Below are 18,248 nucleotides of genomic sequence, written 5' to 3'. Positions count from 1 at the left end.
GGGGATGGGGGGGGTCCCTGCATCCCCCTGGGGACCCCGTGGGTTGGGGGGGGTCCTTGCATCCCCCCCAGGACACCCACGGACTGAGGGCTCCGTGTATCCCCCAGGGGTGCTAGAGGGATCCCTGCCTCCCCCTGGGATGCTGAAGGGATCCCTGCCTCCCCCAAAGGCTGGGGGGGGAGTCCTTGCACCCCCATGGGCTGGGGGGGTGTCCCTGCCTCCCTCTGGGATGCTTGAGGGGATCCCTGCCTCCCCCAAAGGCTGGGGGGGGGGGGGGTCCCTGCATGCCCCTGGGGCCTCCATGGGCTGGGGGGGTGTCACTGCCTCCCCCACAGGCTGGGGGGGGTGTCCTTGCACCCCCCTTGGGACCTCTATGGGCTGGGGGGGGTGTCCCTGCCTCTCCTGGGGATGCTGTGGGGGTGTCTGCCTCTGCCATGGGCTGGGGGGGGTGTCCCTGCCTCCCCCCAGGTCCCTATGGGCTTTGGGGTCCCTGCCTCCCTTGGAGACTGAGGGACCCTTGTGGGGTGAGGGGTTTCTGCCTCCCTTGGGGACACTGCGGGACCCCAGTGGGCTGGGGGGATGCTGAGGGGTTCCTGCCTTCCCCGGGGATGAATGAGGGGCCATGGAGGGGGTCCCAGCCCTGGCAACATTGAAGGACCTTTGTGGGCTTAAAGGATGCTGAGGAATCCCTGCCCCCCCGTGGGACCCCCCAATAGGTTGAGGGGATGCTGAGGAGTCACAACCTCCCTTGGGGACACCGAGGGGTGAGGGGACACAGAGAGGGTCGCTAAGGGGATAGTGAGGGCATCCCAGCCCTGGGGGTGGCTGAGGGGTCTCTGCCTTCCCTGGGGAATGCTGAGGACTGAGGGACCATGGAGGGGGTCCCACCCCCAGGAGCACTGGGGGGCCCTCTGTGATACCAGAGGAACAGGCACTGAGAGACCCCGTGTGGGACCTGCTGTGGGACGGGGACACTGAGGCGTCCCTGGCCTGGGAACACCAAAGGACCCCCTGTGAGGTGAGGTGACACTGTTGAGTCCGAGCTCGACAGAGGCTGTGAAGGCCCTGCTGTGGTACAGGGTCCCTGCTCAGAGGGTGCTGAGGAGGACACCGTGAATGAGGGTGTTGATTCCCCTCACGGCAGCTGCCCTATGGCCCGGCAGCATTCCTGGGGCAGACGGAAGGACCAGCTCTGAGCAGGAGGTGCCCTGAGTGCATAACCACGCCCGTGAGATGGTGATGGAGACCCTCCGTCACCCTAAAGGGCTCACAGCCCCATCTCTGTACTGACAAAAAGGTGTTTAGTGCCGCTCTTGCATGGTCTCCCCGCTAGGAAAGTGCCTCAGACTTGCATTTAATGGCAGTCCAGGTCTCTAGCAGAGTTTCCATTTGCTGCGCAGAGATTGCCAAGATCAACGTTTCCCTGTGACATGATGAGAGAAATAATGCAAGTAGCTTCTGTGATCTCCTCTACTCGTGGCCAATTTATGGTCCTGGACTGGTTTTTTTTTTCGGAAGGAAAGGCTGTTCTCCTCCCTTACCTGGGCCTCTAGCTCAGATGCCCGGTCTGAAGGAGCTATTCTCCTATAATTTTTGATAAGGTGCCCCAGAGTCCTGTTTTTGAGGTTCACGGCTGCCTGGCCGTCAGCCAAGAGCAAAAGTGGTGATTCTGAAAGGAAGGGAAAATGATGATCTATAACAGGGCAGACCGATTCTTTGAGAGCCTGTTCAGGGAAAGAGCTATGCTTTCGCCGTACCTCCTCTGTATTTCCTTTGCAATCGCTTCTCAAAGGATCTCTAAGTGAGCTGGAGATCAGAAGGGTGTAGGAGAACAACTCTCACTTTTATGCGCTCTGTGTGCCATGAGGGGAAGGAGCGATGTCCCTTGGTGGGTTCTTCTTCTCAGCAGCATTTTGACCATGTTTGCTAGAGCCCACCTTGGGAAAGCACGGTTGCTAAGGGTGAGCAAATGATCTTCTCAATAGCTATGCGCGTTTTAAAATAATGGATATCTCTCGTTTAACTTTCTATACTTTTTATTCTAGAAGTTCACAGGATGGCCAGGAGGAGCAGCCAAACTTCTGTGACTGGAGCCGAATCAATACACTGAATGCATGGTAACGAAGTACACAAAGATGTATGACTCATAGCTCGGCAATGTCACACTTGTGTAATCTTTCAATGTAAACTCTTTTCCTCTAATAAAATCTTAGTAAGTGTACGATACGTATATATGGAGCTGTGAGTCAGCCAAGAAAATATACTCTGATGAATTCAGAATGAATGCGAATGTTCCCCAGATAACACACCCCGAATGGCTGTGTCAGTTTATGTGCTTGAGGTTTCAGCAACAGCTATAACCAAATATTTTGTTTCTAGGATATACAACTGTACGTGTCCATCGCGTTGGGAGCTCCAGTCGGATGCTCTCTTCCAGTAGGCACCGCAAGGACGTTTGTTTGTAGCACTGTGAGGATTCTGTCACCCAAATGTGTTTTTCTCGTTGCGTGGAGGAAATATTTAGTGGGTAGCAAGGATGAAAGCCAAGCGCACCAAATAATACGTTCACTGCTTTTAGTTTCTTTCTGGTTTCAAATAGAGCAGCGAAGCTAAAAGCTGATCGCTCTGCTAAACCTGGTGAGACCAATGTGAGATTTATTTACATTGTGAGTCACTCGTTCTGTACAACTTGGGTACAATTTACCATGACCTTCCACTTGGTCTGTGATCCTCGTGCTGACGTTTTCTGGCTTTTTGCTCTGTGTAAGGCTTATTTTAAATATCTGAACCCAGGAGCCTGGCACTGATCTCACTCACGGCAGCCCAGATCAGGAGTGATGCCACTGGTGTATAAATGTGAAGAATGTGAGATTAGAAAGTATTTGTTAATATGCTGTGGATAGAGGAGAGCTAAATGATGTGTGATTTGTCTTCCAGCCAAAGCAAACACAGGCTGAACCATTTTTCTATGGCAAAGTTGATTTTTCTAGGTGTTGCTGCTGATCTCTGTTGTTGCTTTTACACCAAGAGAAGCGTTTGAAGGGCTTGCAAACAAGATTCTACACGTTAATAGAAGGCTCGAAGCTGGGGGGATGGACTGTGACACACTGCAGCTGGATGGGCTGGTGAGTGCCCAAGTCACCTGGCTGCTAGAGCACTCTGAGTCATTACAGAACTCAAACAAACAAACAAAAAACTCCTTTCTCATGAGATTGTTCTCAGAAAAGTCCTGGCTGCATGTAGAGCAAACGTAATCCTACCGGGGTAAATGAGCTGAGAGTGAGACCTCTTAGCCCCGAGGTTCCAAAGCACCAGTAACACTGGGAGCAAGCACTTCATATTCAAATGGGACCAGCAACAGGGAGGATTCCCCTGCCCAGCACCTCCAGTTGCCGCAGTTCTGTTGCCTATACGGGTTTTTTGTTGCCAATTTAAACTGCAAATTCAGATTGAGTGCCTTTTAGAAGCTGCTCTCAAGGAAGTTGATCGAATGATGTAAACAACCACATGAAATGAAAAACATAGATGTGTTTTGGAGTGTCTTTATTTGAGGTGAGTGATTTAATCCTGCAGCCTGATTAAAGTAAGATCATGAATTAATTTGATAAAGGAACCTTTTGGACCAGACCTATTATGAGTGGAGGTATTTCCCATTCAGGGACTTGAAGACAAAGGCGAACCATCTCTTTGACACCTGAAGTTGAAGGGGCTTATTAAGTTTTTAGTCTGATATATTTCCCTTTAATATTTTTTGTGATTCTCCTCTGAAGCACGTGCATATTGCCAAAATCTTTCTTGAGGTCTGGGCTCTGGAGATGTGGAGCAGCAGACAAATACGAGTCGCTCCTTTTTGAGCTGAGGACTGCGCTTGCGTGTTCTCACCCATGAGGAACCCTTACACAAACCTTCCTCTCCTCCAGATCTTCCACCCCATCGCAGCTTCCCAGTCAGAGAATCATAGAATAGTTTGGATTGGAAGGGACCTTAGAGATCATCCAGTGCCACCCCCTGCCATGGGCAAGGACAAGTCCCACTGGATCAGGGGCTCCAAGCCCCATCCAACCTGGCCTTGAACCCCTTCCAGGGATGGAGCAGCCACAACTTCCCTGAGCAACCTGTTCCAGGGCCTCCCCACTCTCATAAAGGCACCGGGGAGAAGAGGCATCGGACAATGACCGTCTCCCGCTGCCCCAGGTTGGCTTAGGTAGGAACCTCTTTTTGCCTATGCCAAAATATATAGTTGCTTACATTTTTCATTCCTCGAAGCACAGCCCTAAGCTTGTCAGTGTGGCCATGCGTGGTGTTTGTTTCTGCTTGGATAGTGAAGCAGTTATAATAATTCTTAACAATGGCACGTTCTTCAAATTATGCTGCACTTCCTCGATCTTTGTCCTCTAGGACTTTATCAGTAACAGTTTCTGTTTTCTTCCAGGTCATTGTTAACGACGTTGAATGGTAAGTCAAGATAAAAAAAAGATCAAGAGCTAATAAACCCGCTTGATTAAAACTGAAATGAGATTTCAAGATGTCTCAGCTTGGGTTTGGCCCAAGCTGCGTGTGCACACCATATTGATTTGTCATGTTCTTCTTTCTTACCGTGCAAATCATACTGCACCGAGGCAAAGCCTTACAGAGATTCGCTTGTTACATCAGCGCTGCCGCTTTATTTAGAACACTGTTAAAAGCCATTGTCATTAACTAAACCATCGTTATTTCTAATGCTTTTTATGTATCGAGCCCTCCCGGTTCCTTGCCCAGGTTTGTGTAACGCTGACAGACGTTTCTGGGTCATTCTGTTTACCCTGTTAAAATATTGACATAATATTAACATTCTTCAAGTCACCTGGGGCTTCCCCACTGCTCTGCAATGGATTGATAATAAACATTAACCATCTGGATATGTCCTTCGCTCGGTCTTTTGAAACACTTCCTTATAAGTTACCCAGACCTGGCAACTTAATATTGTTTGAGATGAGTAGCAGTTGTTTTAACATCCTCCTTAGTTACTGGAATGGAAAGTATTTCGACATCATTATTGTCTGATCTGAATACAGCATCTGGCTCCTTCCCAAAGAGAGAACAGAAATGGGTTTTAGCACTTCTGCTTTTTCAGCACGAGTATTGACACTTCTATCATTTCCATTCATTGTGATGGCAATCTTAATTCGCGTTAGTAAAAGCTTATTAACTCCGTTCACGAAGATCAGTGAATGTCAAGCGTTGGTACTTTGAACCACTGCACGCTTTGACCGGGCAGACGCCCAGCGATGCGAAGGGAAAATAACCTTCAATTCCATTCCAATAACTAAAATCAACTTATACAAAGAAAATCTTTTGCAGAAATATGCAAGAAAATACTGTTCCTGTCTCTAAGTACCTTCATGGTTCAGTAAATCGTGCAACAAATCAGCTGTTTAGTGAATTTAATCGAGGTAATTATGTGTTGTTACTTGAGTTTGCTGTGTGAAGAATGATAGGGTTCAGCTGTAAATGATTTTTTGTCGTTTTTTACTTGGGGATTCTTCAAATCGAAATAATTCATGCCAATTTTTAAATATCAGCTTTGATTAGATATGTAGTTGTGTTTCTGCCAGCTTTTACTGCTGTGTGTGTTGGATGAACACATGCTGTATTGCAGATGTCCCTCTCAGCTGTCGATTAAAAACACATTTGACAGAGCATTTTTTTTTTTCTACAGAACTGTGAAACGATACCGCAGTTTCAAAAACTCTGCCAGAGTGTTTGATTGTACCGGTGAAACTGCTTAAAATATCGGCCACTGATTGTGATGGGCAGATTTTAGTTGGTGCCAAATACTTTTTATTAAAGAATTGAATCTCTAGTTGAGAAATGAGCCGTAGGGATGTGGAAAAATGGGAGGATGGGTTGGAAAACACCTGTGGGGTTTCATTCAGCAAAATTACTGGTACTAGTAACAAACATGTGAAGAGCTTCCACCAGTCAGGAGTGCAATAAGATGAAACTCGTGTAATTCTGGAGCAGAATGAGTGTTAACGTCGTGAGATTTTTGTTCTAGCCACGTCTTTCCTGGTCTGCATTTCAGGAGAGAACTCACATAATTGGTTGGAGACGATAGGAGCAAAAGTAAAGTGGTGCTTTATCTTTAAGTCCACTTGGGATCATAGAATCATAGACTGGTTTGGGTTGGAAGGGACCTCAAAGCCTATCCAGTCCCACCCCTGCCATGGGCAGGGACACCTCCCACTGGATCAGGGGCTCCAAACCCCATCCAACCTGGCCTGGAACCCCTCCAGGGATGGGGCAGCAACAACATTATGTGAGTTCTCTCCCAAAATGCAGACGCTGGAGCATGTTTCCCAGATCAGTGGTGGCTGCCCCATCCCTGGAGGGGTTCCAGGCCAGGTTGGGTGGGGTTTGGAGCCTCTGATCCAGTGGGAGGTGTCCCTGCCCATGGCAGGGGTGGCACTGGATGGGCTTTGAGGTCCCTTCCAACCCAAACTGGTCTATGATTCTATGATTCTATAACTGGTTGGAGATGATAGGAGCAGAAGTAAAATGATGCCTTATCTCAAAGTCCACTTGGGATGGCTGTAATGTTGTAAGATGTGCTAAGCGAACTGGTTTTAGACGCGAGAACTGTGTTTGGGGTTTAATTAACGTAGGGAAAAAAAAATTCTGTTTGAGGGCTCTTCAAAGAGCTAATCAGATGCACTTTTCTCTCTTTTTAATTTGTGAGATCTGTTGCAGTCTGAGTCAGCACGCCAGATGCAGCTGGGCTGCCTTGGCAGAGTTTTTGTCACTTTGAAGTTCACAGGTTTTAACTGGGGGAGGGAAAGAGAAGACTGGACACAGCTTAAAACCAGCCACAAGTCGAAAATTGCTTAGAAATGAGGAAGGCTTGGGGTTTGTTTCCCTCATTGACATACAGAACATCTTTCTAGGTGATGTTTTTATCTGATAAGTGGAGGTTTAGTCACCAAATAGACAAAGTAGGAGTTCATATAGGGTGTAAGGTGGAAAGCCTTGTTTAACGTGATGATCGTGTGGGCTTTACTTCTCGTTTATAAAATACCTTCTTTGTACTGCACCTGTATTATTTATTAGTCATATGTCCTGCAGTTGAGTAATGGGAAATACTGGAGCAAGCATTTCATTAACTGTGACACTGTTAATTGGTATTGCTGGCTGCCTGGAATTACTTTCCCTGTTTGAATACATGGAAGTATGAATCAGAGCTGGTGAATTGGCCAGTGAGAGGAAGACAGGCATCTCTGCATGATAGGCTGCATGTATAGAGCAGCTGAGCTCATTTCTCTTCCTGGGCTGTGGAGTCCTTTGCAGCCTTAGATCATTGGAGTATCCAGAATGGTATAGATTTTTTTTTTTTTCCATGATCACAATTCGTTATATCATTATGATTAAGCTTTAAAACTGCAGTGGGTTATTTTTGGGACGGACTTTTTTTTTTTCCCCAGACAATTATGTTTATTGTTGAGCCCTTTTTTTTTTTTTTCCCTTGAGCTATTAATACCTTTTAGGATATTTATGTATTTAACCCCTGCAAGCACCTCCCGTAGGAGGAAAGGCTGAGAGAGTTGGGGTTGTTCAAGCTGGAGAAGAGAAGGCTCTGGGAGACCTTAGAGCAGCTTCCAGTGCTGAAGGGGCTCCAGGAAAGCTGGGGAGAGGCTGTTCCCAAAGGCTTGTGGTGACAGGATGAGGGGGAATGGGGATAAACTGGAGAGGGGCAGAGTTAGACTGGACAGAAGGAGGAATTTCTTCCCTATGGGAGAGGTGAGGCCCTGGAACAGGTTGTCCCTGATATTATTTAAGGTCCCTTCCAACCCAAACTATTCTATGATCTGAGCTTAGGAACAGTGCTTTGTGTCATGCAGAAAAGACTTTCTATTCAGAAACAAAACCTCAGCTTTTTTTTTTTTCATGCACCTGAACATTTATTCCAAATAGTTTGGCTGATGCGCCTTCCAGGAATGCCACACTTATTGCCTGCAATAAGCTCTAGGGTGGAATTAAATGCCAGTTGTCAGCGTTGATGCTGATCAAAATTATTAGTACTTGGTGCTATAGCAGATGTAGTGTACACAGCAATTATAGTTTAAGAGAATAATGCTGTTGAAATCCCTTGAACGGTTACAGCTATTCTTGAGCAATAAAATGTTTTTCAAGGGACAGCCTGATACAATGCAACTTTGTAGAATGAGTTGTGAAATTTTCTTTTCATTTGCCACATAAAGTGCCAAATAAATGTTTGCAATAAAAATACACGCCTGGGAAGAATGTGTTTTGCCAATTACAGCATGATGTGAGCTACAAAGAAGTGTTCAGAATGGAGCTCAGTGTGGATGTTGGTGTCAGGTTACAGCGGGGGAAAAGGGTGCCTTGATTTGCCAAATAACCAGGATGGTTTTCATCCCATATTTGCAAGGAAAATCGCCACCTTTGAAAGAAAAGAGGTGGGTGCGATTCTATGTAAAATTCAGCAAGGAGACGCAGGCAGGGTGGTGAGAAAGCAACACAGGGGGACTGCAGAACACTGATTGCCCGTGGCCAACTCCTTCAGCTCCTGGTGGCCACATTTAGTGGCCAATACCAGGCGAGTGGGGGCCCCAGGTGGGATTAGAGCTGCTGGAGCAGAAGTGGTACAAACCCCATTTGGTCTGGTGGTAAGAAGTTAGGGGGCCCTTTCTCCTATTGCTCAAGAGCTTGCGTGATTCGCCCTCTTCCCTTTTTCTTAAGTTTCGTATCACAGAAACCCCAGTTATTTTTCAACTTGACTTTTACTTCAGCCTAAAGTTAGATACCGAAACTCCGTGTCCATGGCCGCAGCTCGGCTCAGCCTGACAACACTCCTGAAATAGTTGAGCCCAGGTTGCCCAGGGAAGCTGTGGCTGCCCCATCCCTGGAGGGGTTCCAGGCCAGGTTGGATGGGGTTTGGAGCCCCTGATCCAGTGGGAGGTGTTCCTGCCCACGGCAGGGGGTGGAACTGGATGGGCTTTGAGGTCCCTTCCAACCCAAACTAGTCTATGATTCTATGAAATAAAGCCTAGGTTCCTGCTTGCTGAAGACAGCCAGAATCAGAGCTATCTCTGTAGACTTCTACACGGGTTGTTTTCTGTCCTCTTCTGCTTAGGAACCACCTGCTCCGATGCGATGGCGAAGCGTCTCATTCACATGAAATCAGAGCGAAGCAGCCCGCCAAGAGGCAGCGGCGCGTATGAGCGAGAGGGGATCCTTCTCAGCCTTTATATACCAGAGTTATTTTTAACCACAGCCTCCATGCTTATTACAGTGTTTCCTCTCTCAGACGCTCAGGAAGCCCACTTGGCTCTGTTTCCTGCTAACATGCGGCCCTGGCTCGCAAAATCTCTGAGAACAACAGGCTTGAGACTGCTCGGCTCCGTTAAAAAAGCTGGCAACTTTTCAAGCCCTGACAGAAAACCTTTGAAAGCTCTGGATTTCCTCCAGCTAACGTATGAGGCTCCTGCATCGGTGACAAATTAGACTGAAACAGCACAAAATGCTCCTATGTAAATAGCCTTTTTCTGCGCTCGCCCTTTTAATAGTTCAGACGTTATTTATAGTTATTGCTCGGGATGGAAAAATATTTTTATATTTTTCCAAAGATGGGCTCGAGTGAAATGTTTTCCTTGTTTGTTTGGGGGTTTTGATTTTTTTTTTTTTTTCTTTTTCCTTCACGATTTTTGGGACGGTTTTCTTAGGCTCCAGGAGCAACGGTTCCTTCCTGGAAGCCAGGACAGAATGGCTGTTGTGAGCTCTTCAGTGGGGCTGTGTCCAGTGCTGAGCACAGGGCTCTGTGTGCTGCCATTCCTCAGCTATTAAATAATAGTTAGAGCAGGAACGACTGACTTCTGATTTCCTGAGAGACTGCAGAAGAGGTCACATGCATTTACCGGTGCCTTTACCCCGTGTTTTATGTGTAACGTTAGTCCTTCGTTGTATTTGTCCTTGCAGACTTTTCACTGCGATTCCAAAAGGCCTCCTGCTTCCAAAAGTGCTTCCAAGTATCCAAATTGATGTGACCTTCGATGCTGCGAATGCTGTTTTCTCCTGAGTTGACGTTTTACAAGATGCTGAGGAATTTTACCGTGAAGTGACATCTCCCACTGTCACTGGGTCATAGCTGACAACTCCAGAACATGAGACTTACGAGAATCTCTTATTTTCTAGGACTATTTCCAGTAGTCTCATCTTTGTCTGGGTCATCATCACCTTAAGGGTTATTTATTGCCCTGGGCATGAAAAGAAGCCATCGATAATGTCTACCTGGCCTCGGCAGTCCCAATATTGAACTCCAACACTGAAGGGATGAGCACAATTGTTGTCAGGGCTCCGTTCACTGGAGCAGGAGGATTTCCCTGCCCTTTTCCTTGCTAGCTGGGCAGTAAGATGTGTGCATTCTCCTCCCCAATTTTCATTATCCACAGCTTGAGTATGCAGGTTAAATGATAAAGCTCTGTTTGTACTTAAAGGAGAGAGTGATGGAGAATTCATCCCACCCTAGGATGATGGGGCTGGTTCTTAGCTAACAGCAACGGCTTTGTGGAATTCCCTCTGATTTATCTTCTTCCTCTTTAAAGGAACCTCTTCGGTCCTTCAGTTTCTTCAGTCCCACCCTGAACCAATAGGTTATGCCTTATAGGAACAAAAAATTAAATTATTCTGGTTTTTAGGTTGACCATATTTGTGTGTGTGTGTGTGTAACAGCAGTGTTTTGCCCCTCTGACTTTCCCTTGGCACTTGGTTGTTGAGTGTTAATATCTCCAAAGGGAAAAATCATCCATAGCATGAGGAAGAGAGTGAAATGAATGTCTGTTTGACCTGTCGCAATAGTGCAGCTCAGCAGCTGTGCCTCCCTGCACCAGTGACAATGAAACACTGAACTGGGAGCCGAGTGTATCAAGCACAATCTCTTATCAGTAACTACCACCATCTCGCAGATGACTGTTATGGTTTTACTCCCAAAGTCATCTACATTTCATAGAATCATAGAATAGTTTGGGTTGGAAGGGACCTTAAAGATCATCCAGTTCCAACCCCCTGGGTTGGACACCTCCCACTGGATCAGGGGCTCCAAGCCCCATCCAACCTGGCCTGGAACCCCTCCAGGGATGGGGCAGCCACAGCTTCCCTGGGCAACCTGGGCCAGGGCCTCCCCACTCTCATGATGAAGAAATTCCTCCTTCTGTCCAGTCTAACTCTGCCCCTCTCCAGTTTATCCCCATTGCCCCTCATCCTGTCACCACAAGCCTTTGGGAACAGCCCCTCCTCAGCTTTCCTGGAGCCCCTTCAGGCACTGGAAGCTGCTCTAAGGTCTCCTTGGAGCCTTCTCTTCTCCAGGCTGAACAACCCCAACTCTCTCAGCCTGTCCTCGTACAGGAGGTTCTTCAGCCCTCCGATCATCTTTGTAGCCTCCTCTGGACCCGTTCCAACAGCTCCATCTCCTTCTTATGTTGAGGATTCCAGAACTGGACCCAATCCTTCAGATGAGATCTTACAGAGAGGAACAGAGGAGCAGAATTCCCTCCCACAGATGTGGTTAAATTTTGCAGTTGAAAATTGCTCCTGCGAGACAAGAAAAACATAGACAATTTGTAGATGTGAAGGAGCTGAATCCTACATTTTGTAGTTTTTAGTAACTCTTTGTAGTGTTCAGTTCGCTCCTTGTTCAGGGCTTTTATCTCATATCCTACCCAATGCCTGGACTTTGTCTGTGCCAGGGCATCCTCCTTTGATTGAGCCCTAGCATGCAAGGCTCTTAAATCGCTTTGACAAATTATCCTTATTTTGCAAATGTAAGTTTTATACTTAGAGTCACAGCTTGTAGCAATGGAATAAGTGGTTTGCGATGGCAGCTTCACGTTTATTTTCAGGCAGGAAACCGTAAGTGCAAAAAATGCACCATGAACTGCAGGGTCAGGGCGAAGCCTTTTTAAACCAGGCTCAAGGTGGTTGGGCTGCGTTTATCTTGTGCAGTCAAGCAATCTAAAAATTGACTTGTTTTGATGCTATTTGGAGTGCAGCGTAATGAAACACTGACTTTGTGCAGATTGACTTTCTGCGTCACAGCCTGTCCTGGGATAGTAATACCAATAGGGACAATCGGTTTAACTGCTGTTCACAATTGCTGTCTGTTTGTACTCGGTGGTTTCTGGTAGAAACTGGAGGACAGCCTCCCGTTCGCGCTCCTGCCCGCGGCCTCGGTAATTGCCCCCCAGTCGCTGAAGCACAGCCTCACCAGGGGCTTTCAAAGCCAACTCACCCTCCTTCAAATATAACTGAAATTTATAGCTTGCAGCTTCTAAAATAACTCACATCACTACCACCTCCAAAAACAGCTCTGGGACCATGTGGCCCTTGTGGTTATGGCTCTGGGGTTGTGGTGATGAAGTCAGAGATTCAAATCCAGTTGTAGGGAGATAAAAAGCTTCAAAGAAAGTGAAACTGGTTTTTTTTGCCTTGATTATGTGGAAATAATAACACCTCATTTTACTGACACCTGAAAAACAAAATTCAAAGCTAAAAATACATTATGGTGCAGAATACGATGTCAGGTCAGGGGATGCGTGTGGCTGGCGTGAAGAGAGCTCATTTGAACTGATGTGTCGGAGGAGTCTACTTCTCTTCGTACACAACATCAAGGTGTCAAGTCAAGTTCTAAAGCTTCCATGGTCAGAAACTAAAGATTCCCACTCTGCTTTTCAGCGTACCTTTTGGCAGACTGACTGCGGGCCTGGGGGATGAGATAGGAGAGGGCTTTGTTTTCTTCCTTGGAGCATCCCAGAGGTTTCTCTAAGCTCTCAGAAACAATTTACGCTGCATGAAGGGAGTCGCATAGAGGTCCCAGGGACACTGCAGTGGAAATTGTTCTCATTGCACAATAATTAGTCAATGTAAATAGAATAATAGCTGTGTAATTGTACAGTATACAGGCTGTGGTTGGACAGGATGCTTCCCGCTGTTAGAACGCTGCTTTTCTGGAACGCAGTATCTGTGTCTTCTTTCAGGGTTCTTCTGCTCTGGGGTCGTGTAGGTTTTAATGAGTTGTCAGAGAAAGCAGATCTGCTTCGGGAAGAGGATGGAAGAGACTGCCACTCTGGGCTGGCCAACGTCTTGGGACTAAAACGGTGTCCTGGAGAGATATGGGGGCAATGGGTATAAACTGGAGAGGGGCAGATTTAGACTAGATATAAGGAAGAATTTCTTCGCTATGAGAGTGGGGAGGCTCTGGAACAGGTTGCCCAGGGAAGCTGTGTCTGCTGCATCCCTGGAGGGGTTCCAGGCCAGGTTGGATGGGGCTCGGAGCCCCTGATCCAGTGAGAGGTGTCCCTGCCTATGGTAGGGGTTGGAACTGGATGATCTTTAAGTTCCCTTCCAACCCAAACTAGTCTATGACTCTGTTTCTGGGACCATGCTGAGAAATCCTTGAGGGAATCTTCTTCAAAAATTGGGCCAGCTCTGACATCGCCTTTGGGGGGAACACTCAGACACTTGCCACCACCCCTTCCCAAAAACCTCAACCCTATCACTGCTATGGACTTGAGAGGGTTTGTGTCTCTCACTGGTATTGGACTAAATTCCCATTGCACAGAGGATGTAAATGTGAAGACGTATTTCACACATAGACGTCTCAGCCTCTCTGCTGTGGGTCTTTACTAGGAGAGTCCAGGCGGCTGTGAATCCAAAGAATAGCTATTATTGGATTGTGATGACATCTAGGAGGCCCAAGTGAGCCCGTCACATTTTTTCTCATTTATTTAGTAGCATTTTGATGGGAAAACACAGAGACAGTAATGAGCAGCAATGGTTCACGTTGTCTCTACAGGGAAAATCCAAACCTGATTCATCAGTGACAGCTTGGCAGATTGTTTCTTGAACTGCAGCAGGAAAGTCTACAGTAGAGACAAGCACCGAAGCATTTACAGCAGGAGAACTCATGTTTCCATCACTGGAATCCAGTAGATATCAAAGATGTCTTTGAATTTCTACAATTAGAAGGAGCCAAATAAAAACCAAATAATTTTCCAAGCAGATGGCCTTCACCCTCAATACCAAAATTATCAAACTCCCTAAGTAGTGGTTTTAAGACAGATGTTAATGGATCTCTGAGCAAGAAGCATTAGTGATCTGGACTGCAGCAACATTTTAATTAAAAAGTTGTACAATAACAGACTCAAAATGTAAACTTCAAAACATTTAAAGCCTAAATTACTGTGGGTTAAGAGCTGGCATTGAGTATATAATTTTTAACATTCCAGACTGCCTTCATTATAGTTCAAGAAGCCACAGAAATACACCGTTACGAGCCAGGAATAGTTCTTCCTTTTATTTGGAAAGAGAATTACAGAGGGAGCTATTGGGAACTGAAGTTTAGCTCCTAAAGCAGGAGCAGGCTACAATATTTTTATACACAACTGCAACCACAGACTTGCACTCATTCAAACATGCCGGACTAAATGGTGCCGGCTGTATAAATACTCAATGCTAAGTTAAAACACAGGTTCTTTTTTATTTCAGCTTTGAAGGTTTATCATGCTATTTCTACTTTTGCAATATCATTTCAAGTCTAGAGGCCTTATATATATATATAAAAAAAAAAAAAAGACCCAAAAAGAGTGCTAGTAACTTAAACCTACAAATTAAGGCCATGGTTCTTGAGTAGGTTTGGAGAAAGGCTGATTCCATTCTGTTCTGCTCATTCATAGAATCATAGACTAGTTTGAGTTGGGAGAACCTTAAAGATCATCCAGCAGTGGGCAGGGACACCTCCCATTGGATCAGGGGCTCCAAACCCCATCCAACCTGGCCTGGAACCCCTCCAGGGATGGGGCAACCACAGCTTTCCTGGGCAACCTGTTCCAGGGTCTCCCCACTCTCATAGGGAAGAAATTCTTCGTTATATCTTGTCTAAGTTGATGGACACAACGCTTGCTTTCATTTGTGAACACAAACTTAATATTACAAAGTAAATCCTCCTGGGTTTGTTGTAATTTTTTTTTCCCCAGCCAGTCACTCCTCAGCTGCATCATAATGCTCGGATAATCTTTCTTTTTTTTTCCCAGAAATTGGACTCACATAACTCGTCGGTATGCAAAATATGTATGGCCCCAGCCTGCTCTGAATTACACCCAAGCAAACCGTTGAAACTTAAAGGGAATTGAAAATATGCATGAGTAAGGAAAACAAATGGAGCCCTCAATCTGCAAAGTGCTTGGAGACCTTTAGAAGATGGTACTTTTTGTTACCTGTGCCCTGGGGATAGGGAGGGGAGAGGATCTGACACAACTTGGGATTACTGAAAACTGTGTTTTTATCAGTGCTTTTGATAAATCGAAGGGGTTGTAGCAGCCAAGGTCCCACACTGGTGTCCTAGATTAGCAACAATTAATTAAAAACTCCAATGGAAAAAAAAAATCTTCAAGCCGGTGGCTTTTCAGGGATCAACTGTTGTGTTGTTTTGCCAAGAGCAGTAACAAACCCGACGTGAACAGACATGAAAGGACTTTCTAGAAGTGGTTGGCTGCGATAATTCCACTCAGGAAGCCGGTGAAGAGCAGCAGAGATCGGCTGCCCTCGCCTTGGCCGTCTCCCTTCCCCACGTATATAAAAGACGGGGAATTGGTTTAGCTTTGTAGTGTTTGTTGACTTGGACGCATGGACCTGGGCTGCTGAATCCTGGGAGAGAAGGCTTTTTACATACTTTATAATCCGTTCTGACTATTTTCAGATTGACTATTGAACCACAGTGGAAGTGTATGGAGTCAAGATATTTCTGGTGATTGTGTAACTGGAAAAAACTGTCCTGATTTTAAAGTATTTTTGGCATACAAGTGAAAGTAAATAAGCAATTTTAGAGACTCACTGGAAAATAATTGCTCCTGTAGGACGCTGGCTGTGCCAGGAACTCTGGCAGATGCTCTGAGCCCTCACTATTAAGCTTCGAATGAAAGCATATTTTTTAATGCAAAAGATCAAACCCGAGGATATATAATCTAAAATGTAAGGAATTTTGAAAGAACGGAAGCCTGCGAAGGGAAATGTCTACACATATGAAGTGCATTAGGAATGAATACGATGGAAGAAAAGCCTGATAAGCTCCAGAGGCACCTTGGCACAAGCCCGAGCTGTGGTGGTGGTGACACGGCCAAGATGTTGGCATCAAGAGCCCAGAGCCATGGTCTGGGGATGGAGCCGCCTTCCTCCACGGCTCTGCTGGTGACACACAAACCACTGGGTTATCCCAGGTGATCTTGGGCTGATCCGCCCTGCTCGAGCTCGGATCAGCTGAATTGATGATGATGATACGGGAGGGCAAAAGCAAGAGCAGTATCTTGTTTGGGGCAGCAGAGAACCTCCGGGACGGCAGCCTTTAGATAGGAACAGTCTGTCCCTGCACTTCCATCCAGTGATTCATCGGTGAGTAGGGAAGACTCATAAAAGCACCACTGTCAGCTCGTGTGTCATTAAAGGAAGTGTTCTGCTTTTTTTCTTTCCTAAACAAGAAGTTTACAAAGTATTATTTTGCACTGCCTCCGTGCTGCGAGCTGGCATTTCAAAGCCTGAAACTACTGCCCTTTGTTGTTGCTTTCCTCGCTCCTCTCGAAGCTGGAATTGAACCCACCAGGCTGTTCTGCAGCCTCTGCACTGTCGGTTCTCCCCACAACTCCTCTATATAAAGCTCCGCTCTCGGCTCCAGCAGCTTCACAGTCGCTCAGCAAACCTCAAGGGGCTGTGGACGGCCACATACTCTGCGCTGAAGGACACGAGTGGCTTTGAAACTGAAGCCACCTGCAGAAAAACTTCAAGAGATGTGTTTGCCCAATTCTCTCCTTCCCCCAAGTTTTGTTTTTCTTTTTTTTTTAACTCTTGAGCTGCCCTTTCCCTGGGTTCCCAGCCTGAGGGCCACAGACCAGCAAGGACTTTTTGTGGGGTAGATTTGTCCTGGATCTTTGGAGCTGCTCCTTGGCAATCCAGTCCAAACAGCCACGTCCAAAGAAGCTGAAGCCTTCCTGAGACCCTCAGGACATTTCAGTACAGGATGACAGATAAAATAAAGCTTTTTTTAATGTTTCAGGATGTATGGCTTTATCTTTAGGATTTGTATCTGGGTTCAATCAACGTCGTATCAAAGTATTAAATCAACCAGATGAGCCTTAGCTCTCCTTCACTCTAACAGGATGTTCAATTCTCTCCCAGGAGAGAGGAAAGCCTCCAGAGATGGAGTTTCCCAGGTACAGTAAAAGACCATCCAGCCAGTGGCACTGAGATACGTGCACATCTCTGGTCCCATTTCCCTGAAAGTGAAGCCATGCAAACCAGCTCCAGCTCAGTCGGCCGCTCGTTGCACAGCTGCTCCCTCGCAGCTGCCAGAGAAATGAAAGTTGTTTCCCTCCTCATGAACAGCGAGTGAAAAAGCTGCCTCTGCCTACCTCAGGTTTGGGTTTTCCACTCAATGCTTTCTGCTTTTCTATAAAATCCTTCACGGACAGCAAGTACGAGGCGCTGCAGCTGTTGAATTTAGCAAAGGTCCAGTTTCCTGATAGAGATTTATAACATCATAACTCATCTTTTATTGGTACTTCATTTGCAGAGCAAGCCTAGTTACTGAATTGCATTCTTATTAAATTATATATATTTATGCGTATGTAATATAGATAAAACTTCTCTGTACCATCCCCTACGAGGACAGGCGGAGAGAGTTGGGGTTGTTCAGCCTGGAGAGGAGAAGGCTCTCAGGAGACCTCAGAGCAGCTTCCAGTGCCTGAAGGGGCTCCAGAAAAGCTGGGGAGGGGCTGTTCCCAAAGGCTTGTGGGGACAGGACGAGGGGCAATGGGTGTAAACTGGAAAGGGGCAGAGTTAGACTGGACAGAAGGAGGAATTTCTTCCCTATGAGAGTGGGGAGGCCCTGGAACAGGTTGCCCAGGGAAGCTGTGGCTGCCCCATCCCTGGAGGGGTTCCAGGCCAGGTTGGATGGGGCTTGGAGCCCCTGATCCAATGGGAGGTGTCCCTGCCCATGGCAGGGGTGGGACTGGATGGGCTTTGAGGTCTCTTCCAACCCAAACTATTCTATGATCCTGTGATTCTATACAATCTACGTATGGATACACATGCAAATACGCCCACTCACACATATAAGAACCAAATTATTTTGTCTGAGAGGTGGATTGGAGGAAGGCTCTTAACTCTATAGGCAGAGATATCCGTGCAAAAAAGAAGTTATTTAGCCATAG

General features: G+C 46.5%; 1 protein-coding gene and 1 long non-coding RNA gene across 2 annotated transcripts in view; both read left to right on the top strand.

Moving 5' to 3' along the window:
- CIB3 (calcium and integrin binding family member 3) overlaps positions 1 to 18,248 on the top strand; it is a gene marked incomplete at its 5' end in the record, with an annotated part of 53,067 nt that overhangs the window by 7,062 nt on the left and 27,757 nt on the right. The window lies entirely within an intron of this gene.
- LOC128849235 (uncharacterized) lies at positions 863 to 16,917 on the top strand. Its single transcript, XR_008447246.1, has 3 exons — positions 863 to 3,552; positions 4,433 to 4,455; positions 15,081 to 16,917. It is a non-coding gene; the product is annotated as an uncharacterized LOC128849235 (long non-coding RNA).

This window comes from Cuculus canorus, chromosome 27, assembly GCF_017976375.1.
Source record: "Cuculus canorus isolate bCucCan1 chromosome 27, bCucCan1.pri, whole genome shotgun sequence".
Classification (NCBI taxonomy): domain Eukaryota; kingdom Metazoa; phylum Chordata; class Aves; order Cuculiformes; family Cuculidae; genus Cuculus; species Cuculus canorus.
The sequence above is the reverse complement of the archived record's forward strand: the minus strand, read 5'-3'. Positions and strand labels throughout refer to the sequence as shown.